Source organism: Equus caballus, chromosome X, assembly GCF_041296265.1.
Source record: "Equus caballus isolate H_3958 breed thoroughbred chromosome X, TB-T2T, whole genome shotgun sequence".
NCBI lineage: Eukaryota > Metazoa > Chordata > Mammalia > Perissodactyla > Equidae > Equus > Equus caballus.
In genome coordinates this window covers 138,025,806-138,044,535 of record NC_091715.1, presented here as the reverse complement: position 1 = coordinate 138,044,535, position 18,730 = coordinate 138,025,806, and the positions used below count along the sequence as shown (strand labels likewise).

Here is an 18,730-nt window from a genome sequence, read left to right as displayed (position 1 = left end):
CCAGCTTCTGGTGGTTTGCTGGCAATCTTGGGCATTTCTTGGCTTGTGGATGCATCACTCCAATCCTCCAGTGTCTTCATATATCTGTCTGCCCGTGTCCCTGTCTGTATCTCTTCGCCTGTCATAAGACATCAGTCATATTGGATTGGGGGCCCAACCTACTTTAACATGACCATATCTTAACTAATTGCATCTACAATGAGCCTATTTCCAAATAAGGTCACATTCTGAGGTACTGAGGGTTATAACTTCAACATATCTTTCTTTGGGGGATACAACTCAACCCATAATGGAGAGATTGTTTCAAATGTGCACGATTAGGTCTTCAAGTACGGCTGCCATCCTTAGACATGCTGTGTGCATTACCTCACTCCGGAAAGTGTCAATCATGTATAACTAAATATGATTGACACCTCTGTGAGTGGAGTAACGCCAGCTATATGCAACATATACAATAGCACTGTGGGTACATTGAAAGTGTTTAGTTCTATGCAGCGGGATGTTTCCCTCTCTAAGAGGGATGCACCACTGTCTAAGTGCAGGACTTACATCAGGTAGCTCCAAAGACTTCTAACACAATCCATCTGCTCTAGGCTTGTAAGCTGGATTGAATTGGTCAGGACCTGTTCCCAGGGACCACACACTCCTTGTAAATCACTAAGGTGTTTGCTTGTTTCTCTACATGGTGATGATCCCCGAGATTTAATGAAATGCAATATGAGAAAACAGATATCACTGTAAATAAAACTGTCATAGCATATTCTAGGTCAGAATATTTTCTAGGTTTTAAAGCAATCTACAGATTCAATGCAATCCCAATCAGATTCCCAATGACATTCTTCACAGAACTAAAACAAAGAATCCTAAAATTTATATGGAGCAACAAAAGACCCTGAATAGCCAAAGCAATCCTGAGAAAAAAGAACAAAGCTAGAGGCATCACAATCCCTGACTTCAAAATATACTACAAAGCCATAGTGATCAAAACAGCATGGTACTGGTACAAAAACAGGCACACAGATCAATGGAAGAGAATCTAGAGCCCAGAAATAAAACCACACGTCTTTGGACAGCTAATCTTTGCAAAGAAGCCAAGAACATACAATGGAGAAAGGAAAGTCTCTTCAATGAATGGTGCTGGAAAAACTGGACAGCCACATGCAAAAGAATGAAAGCAGAACATTATCTCTCTCCATACACAAAAATAGACTCAAAATGGTTCAATGACTTGAAAGTAAGACCTGAAAACATAAAACTCCTAGGAGAAAATATAAGCAGTACATTCTTTTACATTGGTCTTAGTAGCATCTTCTCAAATACCAGGTCTACTCAGGCAAGGGAAACAAAAGAAAAAATAAACAAATGAGACTACCTCAGACTACAGAGCTTCTGCAAGGCAAAGGAAACCATGAACAAAACAAAAAGACAACACACCAAATGGGAAAAAAAATTTGCAAATTATTTATCTGACAACGGTTTAATCTCCAGAATTTGTAAAGAACGCATACAACTCAACAACAAAACAACAAACAAGCCATCAAAAAATGGGCAGAGGATCTGAACAGACATTTTTCCAAAGAAGATATACAGATAGCCAACAGGCACATGAAAAGATATTCAACATCACTAATCATCCGGGAAATGCAAATCTAAATTACAATGAGATATCACCTTACACCTGTTAGAATGGCTATAATTACCAAGACAAAAAGTATCAAATGTTAAAGAGGATGTGAAGAAAAGGGAACCCTCATACACTGCTGGTGGGAATGCAAACTGGTGCAGCCACTATGGAAAACAGTATGGAGATTCCTCAAAATACTAAAAATAGAACTACCATACGACCCAGCTATCCCACTACTGGGTATCTACCCAAACAATTTGAAATCAACAATCCAAAGAAGCATATACACCCTTATGTTCATTGCAGCACTATTCACAATAGCTAAGATGTGGAAACAATCCAAGTGCCCATTGATTGATGACTGGATAAAGAAGATGTGGTATATATATACAATAGAATACTACTCAGCCATAAAAAAGACAAATTCATCCCATTTGCAATAACATGGAAGGACCTGGAGGGAATCATGCTAAGCGAAATAAACCAGACTGAGAAAGACAAACATCAGATGATTTCACTTATATGTAGAATATAAACAAAGACATGGACAAAGAAAACAGTTCAGTGGTTGCCAGGGGAAGGGGGGTGAGGAGTGGGCACAGAGGATGAAGGGGAGCACTTATGTGGTGACAGACAAGAAATAATATACAACTGAAATCTCACATCGATGTAAACTATTATGAACTCAATAAAAAAAAATAGAAATACCTTACAACCCAGCTATCCTACTACTGGGTATTTATCCAAAGAACTTGAAATCAACAATTCAAAGAGACTTATGCACCCGTATGTTTATCGAAGCATTATTCACAATAGCCAAGATGTGGAAGCAACCCCAGCGCCCAACAACTGAAGAATGGATAAAGAAGATGTGGAATACCACTCAGACATAACAAAGACAAAATAGTCCTATTTTTAACAACATGGATAGACCTTGAGGGTATGACGTTAAGCGAAATAAGCCAGACAGAGAAAGATAAATACTGCATCATTTCACTCATATGTGAACGATAAACAAATACATAGATAAAGAGAACAGATTAGAGTTTATCAGAGGAGAAGGGGGTTGAGGGTGGGCAAAAGGGGTAAAGGGGTACATATGTATGGTGATAGATAAAAATTAGACCATCGGTGGTAAGCACAGTACAGTCTATACAGAAATTGATAATAATGTACACCTGAAATTTCACAGTGTTATAAGCCATTATGACCTCAAAAAATAATTTTTTTAAAAAAAGAATATTTTCTAGGTTTTTAAGATGCACAAGTAATTTTGTTTATTTTATTGGTGATCATGTACTATGAGCCAAATATGAGATGGAGTCATGTAGTTCTCCATTTTATATGAGTTACAACTGCTTGATAGAAAAAAGGAGACTAAACCCAGGAAAGTCTTGCTGAGGCAAACTTACTTGCCATGCTGTACCTCACTTATACATAGAGACTCTGGGTATGGCTGTTGCTCCTGTTGCCGAAGGTTTAATAACCAAGGACATGCTCAGGGACAGGTTGGAATGAGGAATTGTCAAGATATAGCCCTCAGAGATCCATCATGGTTGTGATGTCTTCGTAGAATAAGTGCTTGAATCCTTTGTCTATTGCTATCTTTCTAGGCTCGGAGAACACATGGGTCTAGTGACTCTCAAGTCCCCAGGGGAATTCACTCTGTGATCACCTTGAGTGGAGAGGACAAAGGTAACATACCCTTTCCACAAGCATTTCTACAACCTGGCCCCGTGCTCCAGACAATAATTTATTTTAGTCTAGGAATCTCATCTATTTCTTTCACCCTGTGTCAGGTTTAGTTCATCTGGGAGAAGGAAGACAGCTTTGGCTTTATGTCTCAAAATGGAAAGGTGAAAAATCCTCTCAACAGCCAAACCGTCCATACAAGGTTGAGAACTACAGGACTGAGAGGAAAAAAATGATACCAGTACACCCTAAGCCCATCTCTTTTCTTGGAGATAATTCAAGGTTATATAAATGCACTGCATTGTTTTCAGGGATAGAGGGAGAAATGGAATTTCTAACCTCTTACTCCTAGCCTGCACGAAATCTCTCTGCTTCTTTCTTGTAGTTCCTTCATATTTTCACTGTCTCTTCTGTAGTTTCAGAATTAAAAATGGTACTCTGAGCAAGGGTTTGGGAATTTGGAGTGTGATGGGTTGGAGGGTCTTTCAATTTGGAGGGAAGGAAATCATATTTAATGAACTATTCTTAACACTATTCTATATACAACTAAACTAACTCTAAAAAACTAAATCAAGTGACTTCCAGAATTGTGTGTGAGGAACTTAGCAAATCATCTCTCCAAAAAGATAACAATAAAGCTGAACAAAATTATCAAAGATAACCATTTAAGTTTCTGAAAATTACCAAACTGGATGCAACAAAATGAGAACCATTTATTCAAGAAAATCTACTAAATTGCAGTAAGGACAGTGGGAATTTGTGGCATTTTAACCAAGGGCTATTCTCATCACCCACCCCAGATCTGTGGTGCAGAAGTTCTATCCAAGATGGTGAGACAGCCTATAAGGACTGGCATCTCACTCTGCTCACCCTCAAAATCCAGCTCTGTGGCACAGAAATTCTACCCAAAGACAAGTGATATAGAACACTGAGACTGTCATCTCTGAAGTTCTGCCTGAAGTGGCTGACTTTATTTGGCACAGATCATGGAAAAATCCATTCCCGGGCACATTGTCTAAAACAACAGAGATCTCAGAGGTAAACAATCAAGGAAAGCTAAGATCCCAGTGATACTAGATGAGGCAGGCTTAAAAATGGCAGAACAGCCAAAAATTTTACAAGGAGATCCTGTAAGAGAAACAGCCAAAGAAGATTGTGCTATGCTCAGACTCTGCCTGCATGAATAAAAATAAAACAATGGAAAAATACATGCACTACAAATAGCAACCATAAGAGAGCAGAAATGTCTCTACTAATATCAGATGAAATAGAGATTGAAAGAAAAAATGTTTCTAGATAAAATGAGAAATAGTTTATAATGGTAAATTGTCGATTAATCAGGAATAAATAAGCTTTATAAACATATATGCACCTAACAAAAGAGACCCATGATACATAAAAATAACAATAAAAGGGAGAAATATATGATTTAACAATAATAGTTGGACAAAAATCCATATTATCATCTCAATAGATGCAGAAAAAAGCATTTGACAAAATCCAACCATTATTCTTGATAGAAGCCATCAACAAATTAAGTTATAGGAATAGAAGAAAACTTTCTCACCCTAATAAAACTCATCTATGAAAAACCTACAGCTAGCATCATTCTTAATGGTGAAAAGCTGAAAGCTTTCGTTTTAAGATTGGGAATTAAAAAAACCCAGCCTACTCTCACCACTTCTATTCGGCATTGCACTGGAGATTCTAACCAGTGCAATTAGGAGGAAAAATAAATCAAAGGCATCAGCCTGAAAAGGAAGTCTTGTCACTGTCTTTATTCACAAAAACACGATCTTGTATGTAGAAAATCCTAAAAAATCTGCGAAACTACTATAACTAATAAGTTCATCAAGATCAATATTTACAAATCATTATATATCTATATACTAGCAATGAACAATCTGAAATGAAATGAAGAGAACAATCCTAATGAAAGAGCATCAAAAACAAGTATTTCATATTTGGAAAAATTGAACAAAGCAGTGCAAGATTTGTACACTGAAAACCGTAGAAAATTGTTGAAAGAAATTAAAGAAGACCTAAATAAATTTAAAGACAAATGGTGTTCATGGATTGGAAAGCTTAATATTGTCAAATGACAATTCACCAGGTTGATATAACAATTATAAATATATAAGCACTCAACATCAGGGTACCTAAATATATAAAGTAAATATTAACAGACCTGAAGGGAGAAATAGATGACAAAACAATAATACTAGGGGACTTCAATAGTCCACTTTCAACCATGGATAGAATATCCAGACAGAAAATCAGTAAAGGAATAGTGGACTTGAACAATAGTATAGACCAACTGCAACTAACAGACATATACAGAACATTCCACCCAACAGCAGCAAAATACACATTCTTCTAAAGTGCACATGGAATACTCTCCGGTATACATCATACGTTAGGTCACAAAACATATGTTAGCAAATTTAAGAAGATTGAAGCCAATTGGAGGCGGTGCATGGCTTGGCTTCAGTGGGGAACGCAGGATCAACAAAGTTGCCTGGGTGGTGCCTATTTTGCCCAGGCATGCGGGGCTCCCTGGAGCCTGTGTGCCCCCGCAGCTGGCAGCACCTCAAGTGGGCCGAGCACCAATGCCCTATCCTTCCCCACCGGCCTCCTCATGACCCTGGGGCCTTGGTGCCTACCCTGCCACCCAGCCAGAGCTCTCCATGCCCCTTGGCCTCGGGAGCAGCAGCATGCCTCCTGGTGACTTCAGACACTGGCTATCACCTATTGTATAGATTTAAGACGAATAATGATCAAGTTACACTGGTTGGTCAAGTGTTTCAGTCATATGTTTCAGGATACTACAAGAACGATATTCTTCTAATCTGGAAAGAAAGAGATGAAGATGCTTATTACCCAGAGGTGGTTAATGCCATGACCCTTTCAGAAACCAACATGGAAATCGCGGAATAGTTCGATGCATTTCCCAATGAAGTACTAACTGCTTTTGATAGTGCCCTCCAAAGAGCAGCCTTGACAATTCTCCAGTCCCTTTCTCAGCCTGAGGGTGTCTCCATGAAGCAGAATCTCCATGCCAGGATATCAGGTGAAACGCTGAAGGATTTTACTGTCATGTTATTCTCTAGGAAGGTTTTGAGAAATTATAACACATACTGAAATCAGAGCAGTAAGAAATAATTGATAATTATACTTAAAAATATATCCATTGTATAGTTGGTGGTAACTTCTTTCAGAGTAGAATAATGATTATATATTGTGCCCTTTGGACATTTGGAAGGTGGGGTACTAGTCATGCCAACTGAGGGGAGGGAGATTGTGTGGAGACAGTAGTATACTTGTGTGCATATATATTTCTCTGTGTGTGTATAAAACTGTAATCCAGAAGAGCTTTATGAGCTTTTATGACTACTAACAGTAAAATAGTCGATGATACAAACTAGAAAAGTGGTAGATGCTACCCAATGATCTTCAAAACTATTTCAGGAAATTCATTATTTTTATATAACAAGATTAGCATTGTGCTGGCCTCCTATTAGGTACTCAATAACTTTTTGTTAAATGAGTTATAAATTAAGCATCTTAATTTTTAAGAAACCGCAGTGGAGCAATCAGCGACTTGTAGTGGCAAAGCTGTCTTTGAATTCCTGCAATCTGTGATTAAACTGGTGAATACACGTACTATTTTGTTTAAAAATAAATACATTTCAGAAAGGTGTGGATTTAAAATCAACAAAAGGTTTGCCATGATTCCACAAAGGTTAGGAGTCACTATGGTAGAACTCCTTGAAGAGAAATTAAGATTGCAAAAAAGATCAGACACTTGATTTTAATGAAAAATAATATCTGCAATTACACTTACTAGAATAAAATTATGGTGTTTTTATGCATCAGGACACTAGATAATCTCTTGCAAGGATCATGAAGCAATGTTCCCTTTTAATAAGGTTGCAGTGGAATTGTTAAAGGGGGCTTTAGTTAGTGTTGAAATGATATTTAGGAAATGGTTTTAGGCTGTCTTTGTGTTTAGATACTTTTCCATGCTCACTTTATATAGTAAAATTCTGTCTGCCTAGGTGACCCTACTGGTTTCAGGTGAATTTAGCCTATGTTTTCAATTCTTCTCTGAAAAAGTAAATTGCAAATCATGTTACTACCACGGTAACATTCATTCTGCAAACGAATCATGTGCGGGCATGGGCTAGCCTCTTGGAAAACCAAAAAGAATGTGATATATTCCCTCATCTAAAGGAGCTCGAGTGTGTAGGGGAGGCAGCTATATAGTTAAATATGTACCTACTGCTGTATGTATGCCTCCGGATACATGTGTATGTGCGTATTAAACGTAATTGTAAAGGAGCTTAATGACAGCTTCTATGTTATGTGATGCATGCCTCACTCAAGATATGTGTAAGGTGTTTAAGCACACAGAACATGGAGTGAATTCTCCTAGGGGGTTCGCTGGAGGTTTCAAGAGAAGGAAAGGCCAGGCAGGGATGGCGGTGTCCCAAATAGAATGAACCAGGGATAGAAATAGTTTGGTTTTAGGTGTATTGCACTTCCATCTTGGACTCTTGGAAAGGCATTTAATTATTAAAACCGAGAATGCATCTGTGGTTCAGTCTCCTGAGGAACATAAGATGTTTTCCAGGATATGTAAATCAAAACTACCATGAGATAACACCTCACACTTGTTAGCATGGCTATTGTTAAAAAATAAGATAAGTGTTGGTGAGGATGTGGAAAAATTGGAACCCTTTTACACTGTTGGTGGAAGTGTAAATTGGTCCAGCAGATATTAAAACAATGTGGAAATCCCTCCAAAAAATTAAAAACAGAACTATCATATGATCCAGCAATTCCACTTCTGGGTATATATCCAAAAGAATTGAAATCAGGATCTTGAAGACATATCTGCACTTCCATGTTTATTGCAGCATTATTCACAATAGCCAAGATATGGAAATAGCCCGTGTCCATCAATAGATGAATAGATAAAGAAAACGTTGAATATGCATGCAATAGAATATGATTCAGCCTAAAAAAGAAGGAAATCTTGGAGTTTGCGACAACATGGATGAACCCGGAGGACATTATATTAAGCGAAGTAAGTGAGTCACAGAAGGACAAATACTAAATCATTCCGCTTATATGAGGTATCTAAAATAGTCCAACGCATAGAGGCAGAGAATAATAGTGGTTTCCAGGGGCTAAATGGAGGGGGAAATGGGGAGGTGTTGTTCAATGGCTATAACGTTTTAATTATGCTGGATGCATAAGTTCTAGGGATCTGCTCTACGACCTGGTACCCAGAGTTAATAATACAGTATTGTACCTTTGAAAATTTATGAAGAGCGGAGATCTCATTTTCTACCACATTCCTTAATTTCTAAGTGTTTACACCACAAAAAAACAAACCAAAACAAAAGGACACAAGGAACCTTTGGGAAACATGGATACATCTATTCCCTTGAATGTGATGATGTTATCACAATTGTTCACAGATGTTCAAATTTATCAGGTTGTGCACATTAACTATATACAGTTCTTTGTATATCAATTATACCTCAATAAAGCTGTTTAAAAAAAAACCAGTTCTCCACAAATTGATCTACAAATTCACCACAACTCTATCAAAATTCTATTTGCATTTTTTTTCAGAGGTTGACTAGCTGACCTGAAAATTCATATGGTAATGAAAGAAAATTGCAATAGCCAAAACAAAAGAGAACAAAATCGAGGGCTCAAATTTACCAATTTCACTCATTTAATTTAATCATGTTTTATTACATTCGCAGAGCTGTGTAACTATTACCAAGATCAGTTATAGACCATTTTCATTACCCCTAAAAGAAACCACATAACTTTTGGCATCTACTCTCTTTTCTCCCTAAATCCCCTAGCCCTAGGCAAGCACTAATCTACTTTCTGTCTCTATAGATTTTCCTATTCTGGACATGTCATATAAATATAATCAGACAATATGTGTTTGTCTGTGACTGTGGATTTTTCTTTCATCTTGTACTTTTCTCAAATATTGCTTTAACTATTTTAAAACTACCATTTAAAGTATGTCTCACTGAAGTATATTTGCTTTACGTACTTTCTTTTTTTACTTTGTTTTAGATAGTGACTTTGTGGTATATCTTTCTCTGTTTTTTCCTTCCATCTGATATTTTTCTTAAATTTACAGTATTTCTTTCATAAATAGCATAAATAGAATCCTTACACTTTTATACTGTCTGGCAAAATTTATATTTTACTTGAGAAGTTTGTTGCATTTATACATCATGTAATTACTGATATGGTTGGACTAAGACTATAATTTTGTTATCTTTTTCCAACATAGTCCATATTCTTTCTCTCCTATATTCCTTTTTTCCACCTTTCATTTCAATAATCAATTCTGAAATAACCATTAATATTTTTCTCCTCCATCAGATTTGTATTTAAAGTGGTTATTTTAGTATGAATCCCTAATTTGTCATAGTCTGCCTTATGATAGTAACGTCTCAACTTGCCAGACAAAACCTTCTAAAAGTTTTGTTCCTTCCTGATCTTTTTGCTGATTTGTCATATATTTTACCTGAAATATATAATAAACTCAAGAAGATATTGTTGATATTGTTCTTTTAGAAAGTCAACATTTTATTTTTAAGATTTTATTTTTTTCCTTTTTCTCCCCAAAGCCCTCCGGTACATAGTTGTATATTCTTCGTTGTGGGTCCTTCTAGTTGTGGTATGTGGGATGCTGCGTCAGCATGGTTTGATGAGCACTGCCATGTCCGTGCCCAGGGTTCGAACCAAGGAAACACTGGGTCGCCTGCAGTGGAGCGCATGAACTTAACCACTCGGCCACGGGGCCAGCCCAGAAAGTCAACATTTTTTATCGCACATTGTTTTTTATTTGTTCCTGCAGTTAACCCTTTAAACTGTGTTCATTTTATTCTTCAGCCTGTAAATCTTCCTTTTGTATCTTTTGTAGTACAAATCTAGTGACAATGAATTGTTTTGGGGTTTTTTTTGGCCAAAAAATGTTTATTTTAAATTTCTTTCTGAGGAATTTTCTTCCACTAGATTAAATATGTTATTCAATTGTCTGACGGCTTCCCTTTACCTCTTGAAACATTAGCCATGATTTTTATTTTTGTTTCTTTTAGGGTATGTGTCTTTTATTTCTGGCTGATTTTAGGAGTTTCTCTTATTCTTTTGTTTCTAACAATCTATGACAGAGGTTGGTAAACTTTTTTCTGTAAAGGGTAACATATTAAATATTTTATACTTTGCCATCCATACCATCTCTGACTTAACTACCCAGCTTTACCATTGTAGCATCAAATTAGCCCATGGCAATGTTTAAACAAAGTGGTATGTCTGTTTTCAAAGAAAACTTTCTTTTAAGCGATTGGTGGTGGGTCAGATTTGATTTTTGACAAGATTGTCCTACCCTTTCTCATTTCTAATAATTTTTTCTGTGTGCCAGATATTTTCCTAAAAAATAATTGTAGAAGATATGGATGATTTATTCCACCCTAAACAATTCTCCATATCCACAGTTAGGAAGATAGTGTGAAGTATAAATCACTTCAATTCGATCATAGATTGAGCTGCATCAGTGATGAACTTCAGTTTTGGAGTCAGTCAGTCCAGCTTTTCCTCATTCTTTCACTTTGGCGTGGCTCAATTAGTCTTTTGATTTTTGAAACTGGCAGGTTTTGTTTCCTGAGCCCTGAAAGACTTCTAGAGATTCAGTTTTGCCTTTCAGAGACTTTGACCTTGGCGCTTTTAGCATCTGTTGCAGGCAGCTTCAAAACCTGGCAAATGCCATGACTGTGTGACTGTTCATGAATTTGTTCACACCCCTACACGCGAGTAGGACTTTTTCTTGTTAGTACCACAAACCTGCAGTAGATCATACTCTTCCTAAAAGATGTTTCTGGTATAGCTCTCAAATGTGCTACAAACTTTAGCAAATACTACAAAAAAACGTGGATTTGCATTTAGGGTTTCTCTTTTCCCCAGTAGATTGTCTTTGCCTGGGCCAATCCAATTCTCAGCCTATGCCCTGACTGGTAAATGCTCCCAAAGAAAAATGGTGATCAGCAGGCTACCTAACAAGGGCTTTTGCATGTCTGGAATTTTGATTCATTCCACCCTTGTTGCTGCCACAGCCCTCCAGTGACTTTAAATCTAAAATACTATTTATCTAATCATTTCAATGAGAGAGTTAGCCTACTGCAAACAAATATATCCATCCCCAAACCTGAAGTGCATTTGTTTGCATTTGGATTCTTAGAGTTGTTGATACTTTAATATCTGGGGAAAGCAACAGACTTGACCTACCCATATTTATCAGATCTTTCCTTGATTTCCTTTCAACAAAATCTGAGATTGCTGGAAAAACCTTTTATCTTCAAGTTAGAAATAATCTCCAGACTAATTACTTCAAATCATAGAAATGGTTTATTTTGAAAAGGAAGTTAGTATGAAGTATTCTGTTCTTTAGTAAAGAAGGTTGTGGGGTGGGAGTTAAAAGGAAATAATAACATAAAAATGTGAAACATCAGGGATTGTTGGTGAGTTTAAAATAATAATGTAAATAATAAGGTTATTAATGCCAATGAGGTGAATCCTAGTTTAAGAGGCATATAATTTCCTTTATTTTTTATATACATGATTCTTAAATTCCATTTGCTTTCTTCTTTGTATATGATAAAAACATGCATTCCTAATAATGGGTTGGGGGTTTAAATTGAGGAAGAAGTTGAAGCAGAAGAAAAGCCAGGATATTTCTGTTCCTTATTTTTAATTACATAATCAATGAAATTTAGACTAGATGATTATAATTTAAATTAAAAATATAATATTTGTTGGTTACGTGCCATATACCAGATGCTCTTTTCAGTGTATCAACTCATTTGATTATTGCAGCAACCACTGTTATCTATTTCACAGATGAGGAAACTGAGGCACAGAGAGATTACACAATTTACTTAAGGTCTGAGATTTTTTAAATGGCAGAGCTATTGTTCTAAATAGGTGGAGAGGATACAGGTTCTGTGATCTAAACCACAATGCTACACTGTCTCTTGAGGGCTTACAGGTTAAGAAGGAGATGCAGAGCTTGGAGCCTCCCAGAGCGTCAGAGGAAGAGTCTTCAGTTTGAGACTTCAGTCGGGTGGGATACACGCACACATACAAGTAAGTAAATATATATACATACACAGATGTGTGTACAACGTGGATATAGTCCACCTAATACATATGTACATATATGCGTATAATGTTAATGTGTGCATAAGTACCTTTGTGTGTACATACATTTATAAAATGAAATGGGTGAGAAGGTCCATAGTGTGGGGAGAGATGGTGTACCTGGGCTGCATGAAGGGATAATTCTGAGACTCTGGGGATTTTAATATTTAACAATTCTTTTGAAAATATCTGTTGGTCAGATGAAATAGTTTTGAAGAATTAATTATCTACCTGTGACCATGTGGATAATAATGTGTAAAACCCCTGTTTCCTGGCTCTATGTTTAGGATTCTTTACTACATCTCTGCTGGCCGGGGTTTAAATGGGAAACCCATCAGAAAAGATATCACAAAAATGGCCCTAAAAGCAGGAAGTTGGTTCATTAGAAAGAGAGAGGAAGGGTCAGACTAGGAGATACAATGTTGTGACCATGTAATATTTGTGTTACTCACTCTCCCTTTCTGTGTCCCCAAACCTCACTGACCTTAATATGCAATTTGAATAGATTATAACTAATCAAAACTCATTGGTTTGGAGGGGAGTCTTTTTGTGGTTGTTGACTTACATGCAGCTGCTTTATTTCTCTATGGGAAATTTGCCTGTCAATATTTAACATTTTGGGGGGTTATCTTTCAGGACTTCTAATGCTCTCTGCATAAAGTACTAAATAAACTCCAAAGTTATTGTTTACATAAGTTGTTGGGATACACATTCATGGTAGGGGGATCACCTTAATAGTCCTTATGAGGAGACACAGATCAGATGCTAGTCTTCTTTCTATGTCCAAGACAGGTGCTTTTCAGTATTATAAGTAGGTTCCCAGATAAGTGCTCAGCTGTTATTAGGAAGAATGGATCATAATTGTGCCATATTTGGCCCTTTACACATGTAGAGGCATTTGTAGGATTCCTCTAACATGCAGACTTTTGGTTTGGGGTGATGTATAGTTGAACAAGAACTGGACCTGCCTTCAAGGAACCTGCAGTCACGTCAGAGAGGAAGACACGTGTAAATGAAAAAGAGAAATAAACAGGACCATTGCCTCTCCCTTGGTAGAGATAGAAGTAAGTACTCCAGCAATGTTCGTGTTGACCAGATCTCAGGACTTGAGATCCTCCAGTTCCTCATCTCATGCAAAGCTCAACACTTTACTAGCGTTTACTTTCTCAGATACTCCAGAATTAGGCTATCTGTCACAGAATTGGAGGAGGTCCTTTCTCCCCCATGTATCTGGGTAGAAGATGTGTGCTCAGTGCTCAGAGGTTACAGTAAATTCTGAGTCAAGGACTTCATACCCTACTTCTTAGGTTCTAATTATGCACAGTCTCAGGCTAGCTCTTCCCCCAAGAAGGCAGGTCAGTCACATCTGGGCAGTGAACACAAAGAAATGGTCATTGCTTTCCCCAACCTCACTTTGTAGCTAGAGTTCTGGAAGCTACATATAATTCACAGACAATATCTATTTTCAATGTACAAGCAATTGTACCAGGTAAGGAATCTGCCTTGCTCTGGACAATCAATTTTACCCACAGTATTCAAGTCTCCTTCTATACATTTGCCCACATTCTGTCCTTACACAGAAAACTTTCTGTCTGAGTGCCGAACGCCCTTACCTTCTCACTCATTTATTCCACCTTCCTTCTCAGAGCCTAGAACTTTGCCTGTTTTTAGAAAATCCAATCTGATGGCAACATATAATTAGAGATTAAGATGCTACCCAGAACTTTTCATTCAATTCGTCTCCTTACACTTCTAATGTTCACTTTTTAAAATATTACATGTGAAGGAATGAAGTGATAAAAGGATCAGCTGAGTATGAATAAATATTGCAGCCCTCTCGAGTATGAATAAATAACGCATTGGCACTTTTTCCTTAACTTTACTGGGGTTGTTCTTTCTTAACACAGGACTAAATGAAAGAGAATGAGAACAGAGAGAGAGAGGCTGTCAAGTGCCACACTTTTGGACATGATCACAGAACTAGAACAGTGCCTGAAGGGTAAATTGTAAATTTTACATGGTTCTGTTGGATCATATGGTAGAAACTGGTGTTACCTCTGATATAAGCTTGTTTAGACAATTTTAGGGTTGAATTGATCATTTTGTTTGTGAATTTTTGTGCCCAATTCTAATGGTCATATAGCTCACCCCACTCCAAGCTGTGGGGGGAAATTTAGGTTGTAATATAAACTAGAGAAATTGTTCTTTGTCACCTAATGTTGTAGGAGGACTACCTCACGTGCTTTTTGCTCCCATTATCTTACATGCTCCTTTCTGAACTCTCAGCATGTCCCATGTGCTTGCCTGTGACACTAACTACTCTGAATTTTTCCTCACTGTTGTATGTTTATATGGTAGTGGTAAGAGTAACATATATGTGCGTTTGGTTTGGGGTTGTAAATTTATGTGGCTGTGCTTATGTTGTGTGGATATTTTCATTGGGTTGGTTTTGATATTTAGTCTGTGGGTTTTATTCTTTACATTTTCTTATATGATTGTGGTATTTTAAGTTTGGTTTTAATATGCTACTGGATTTGGTTTGCTGGTATTTTCTTGAGTATTAGATTAGAACTCTTGAGAATGAGGAGATTTTATATTGGCTTTATTTACTCTTTTGTTTTTCTGCGGGTGTCCCTCCTCATACCAGGACCCTAAAAGGCAGAAGGTGAGAAGCAGGTTATATATTTTACATAACTATGTTAGGAAATGTAATATATCCTGTTGTCCCCTACACCAAGGTGATCCCCCTTAAACTGCATCAATATGTTGCCTTGGCAACTGCTATTTGTTATGCTTTTGTTTTCAGAAAAAGTTGCATAACTCTTTTGTCTAGCTTTTTCATCAGCATAATTATTTTGAGATTCATCCAAATTGTGTGTATCAATGATTCAAATAGATTAGTGATATTCCAATATATGTACAGACCATGTTTATTCATTTGTACAACTGTTGGTGGATATTTAGGTTGTTTCAAGCTTTTGGCTATTATGAATAATGCTGCTATCAACATTGATATGCAATTTTTTCTATGGACATTTGTTTTGGAATGGCAAGATCATTCGGTAGGTTTATGTTTAACTTTTGAAGAAACTGATAATCTGCTTTCCATGTGGTTGTACTGTTTTACATTTCCACATTTCTAACTCCTCTATATCCTTAACATCACTTGGAATATTTTTCTTTAATTTTAGCCATCCTAGTGGGAGTAAAGTGCCGTCTCATTATGGTTTTATTTTGCTAATAACTAATAACTAATGATGCTGAGCATTTTTATGTGCTCACTTGCCATTTGTATGTGATTTTTTAGAAAACTTTATTTCTAAGAGTAAACAAGTGGGGACAACCCAAATTTCCTTCAATAGGTGTGGTACATCCATTTCTTGGAATTCTATTCAGCAATAATGAGAAAGGTCCCACTGATATACACAGCAATTTGGTTGAATCTCAAAGGCATTTTGCTGACTAAAAGAAACCAGTTTCCAAAGTTTACATACTACGTGATTCCATTTATAAATATTCCTGAAAGATAAACTTATATTAATGAAGCATAGATTAATTGTTACCAGGGCTTAGGGGTGGAAGAGAGTATAACTAAAAATGATAGCAGAAGGAAAGTCTGCAAGGTTATGTAACTATTATCTTGATAGTGGTGATGTTTACTCGAACCTATACATGTGTTAAAATTGTAGGACTACATACATACACAAAATTTGAATTATACTTCACGTTATTTTTTTCATCTGTATGCTCTTAGTGTATGCAATTTTATTTTTTAATTAATTATTCAAAAATTTTAAATACTGTAGTATTTAGAGCAGTTTTAGGTTCACAACAAAATTGAGAGGAAGGTACAGGGATTTCCCATATACCTCCTGCCTCCTCATATGCAGAGCCTCCCCCATTCTCAACTTCACTCACCAGAGTGGTATCTTTCTTACAATTGATGAATTTACATTGACACATAATTAATACACAAAGTCCATAGTTTGCCTTAGTACATTATTTTTTTTTCTTGGTCTTAGCTTTATGTGTTCGTGTGCTCTCACTTCTCCTATAATTACAATGCATAGTAAGTAATTCACTGGGGAAACTTTATCTCTTGATTGATGGGTGGTAGTCCTAGGAAATTTTAAGTGTACTATCTTGAAAACATAAAAGCAAGCAATAAAGAAAACTCTAAGTGGCTACTTAATCCACTATTCCATAGATCTTCTCCACCTGTTAGGTTCTGGTTGGTCATGGACTATAACTTTAGCTCTCCCGTGGTTCATCATGGTCCCTCCTATTTTATAAAATCTTTCTTTGCATTCTTTTCACCTTAGCAGCCTGATACTAGCCCAACCCACATCTTTTTGAGCAGGGTATTATTTTTGTTGTTGTTTAGTTTGTGTCGAGCCACTTGATGAGGCTATTGGATGACCGATGGATTGACTGTCTTTGAGCCTTTCTTGGACAAAAGCTATTGATGGTGTGAGAGGTGGGAGCTTAGTACATTATTTTTTAAGGCATCTTTTGTGTCTACAAATATTCTCTGTTGCATATCCTTATATCATGTCCCAGTCTTAGTTGCACAAGGTGAATAGCCCCTGGAACACATTTCTCAGAATGTAAAGGTAGGAAAACATTATCTCAAAAATTGTACTCTATATCCTTGTTTTTATATCTCATTCTCTAATCAGAGAAACCTGGAATTCATAGAGAAATGGTTTATTCTAGGGCCAGGGCAGGTTAAATACAAGATGAGCCTTGAGTAATTTGGAGGACCAGAAATTAAGGAAGTAGTCCCCAAAAAAGGATGGGGCATGACAAATGACCCAACCTGAAAGAAATTCCAATTGCCAACGTTGAACAATTTGATCACCAAAATCAACAACAATAGTATTTGATTAAAACACAAATAAAATTAATACACGAGTCCATACTGATATAAAGAAATTCTTGAATAACTAAATAAATGTGGGTGAAGGTACAAAACTTCTTTACAAAAGAATTCTAAATAATATATGCAAATATTCCTTTCTCCAAAAGATGGAACTTAATGCCTCTCCACTTGAGTGTGGGCTGGGCTTAGTGACTCATTTCCAAAGAATAGTGTATGGAAAGTGAAAAGCAATGGCTCTACAGTACAGAAGTCTGGCAGACAGATACCATCTCAACCAAGAATTTAAAGGTGGATACAACCAGTGATAAGTCATGTGAGTACACCTCCTGATAGGATGCAATGAGAAGGGCACTTCATCTCCGTGGTATTCTTCCCCCAAACCCAGAACCCTGGTATAATCAAAAGAAAACATCAGAAAAGCTCAATTTGAGGGACACCCTTGAAAATGCCTAACCAGTACTCTTCAGAGTTCTAAAGAGCATGAAAAACAGAAATGGAGTAGGAAATTTTACTGATGGAGGAACAGAAAAATGACATTAGTGGAAAAAGTGGTGAAATCCACTTTTTTTTTTGTCTGTAGTTTTGTTATTGTGCCACTGTTAATTTCTGAGTTTTTACTAATGTACTATCGTTAGTAACATGGTAGCCTTGTGGGAAGCTGGGTGATGAGTGTATGAGAAGTCTCTGTACCATATTTACAACTTTTCCATAAATCTAAAATTATTCCAAAATAAATATAAGAAAAATGAAGAAACAACAACTAAAAAGCATACGTCCAATCCTGCTGCTGCCTGATTTAGAACAATGAAAGGTGAGTTTCAAGCAAACGACGTGAAAAAGTCAGATAAGCACCAAACTCATCATTTTTCTTGAACACTTTAGACATCTAAGTTTACAGATCTGTTAAGTAGCTTGATTTTAATGAAAGACAACCCCCTCCAAGGAGAAATAGGATGCAGAGACTGGCTTACCAGTGACAGAGAAAGGGAAGTAATTACACTGGCCTAGCAAACACCCGAGGAACAAACAAGAGCAGTCTCCCACTAAGAACATGGGAGGGACCTGGCTAGAGATCACTATGTGGTTTAGGTGTAATGGATGTGAAGATCAGTGAGAACAGCGGGAGTCCTGAGAAAAATCCCTGGAACCTAGACGTCCCCGAAGCACAAAACAATGCTAGAGGAATTTAAAGCCTGCATTGCATGTCAGCCGACCACCACAATAATAGAACCTGCTCCCAGGTGAATAACTGATCAAATTGACTCAACTGCCCCATCACATAAGAAAACCCTGAA

The 18,730-nt window shown here is 36.9% G+C and overlaps 1 non-coding gene across 1 annotated transcript; it reads left to right on the top strand.

The window, feature by feature from the left end:
• Positions 1-352: 352 nt before the first annotated feature.
• MIR514A (microRNA mir-514a) lies at positions 353-447 on the top strand. The gene has a single exon (NR_128207.1). It is a non-coding gene; the product is annotated as a microRNA mir-514a (primary transcript).
• Positions 448-18,730: the final 18,283 nt, after the last annotated feature.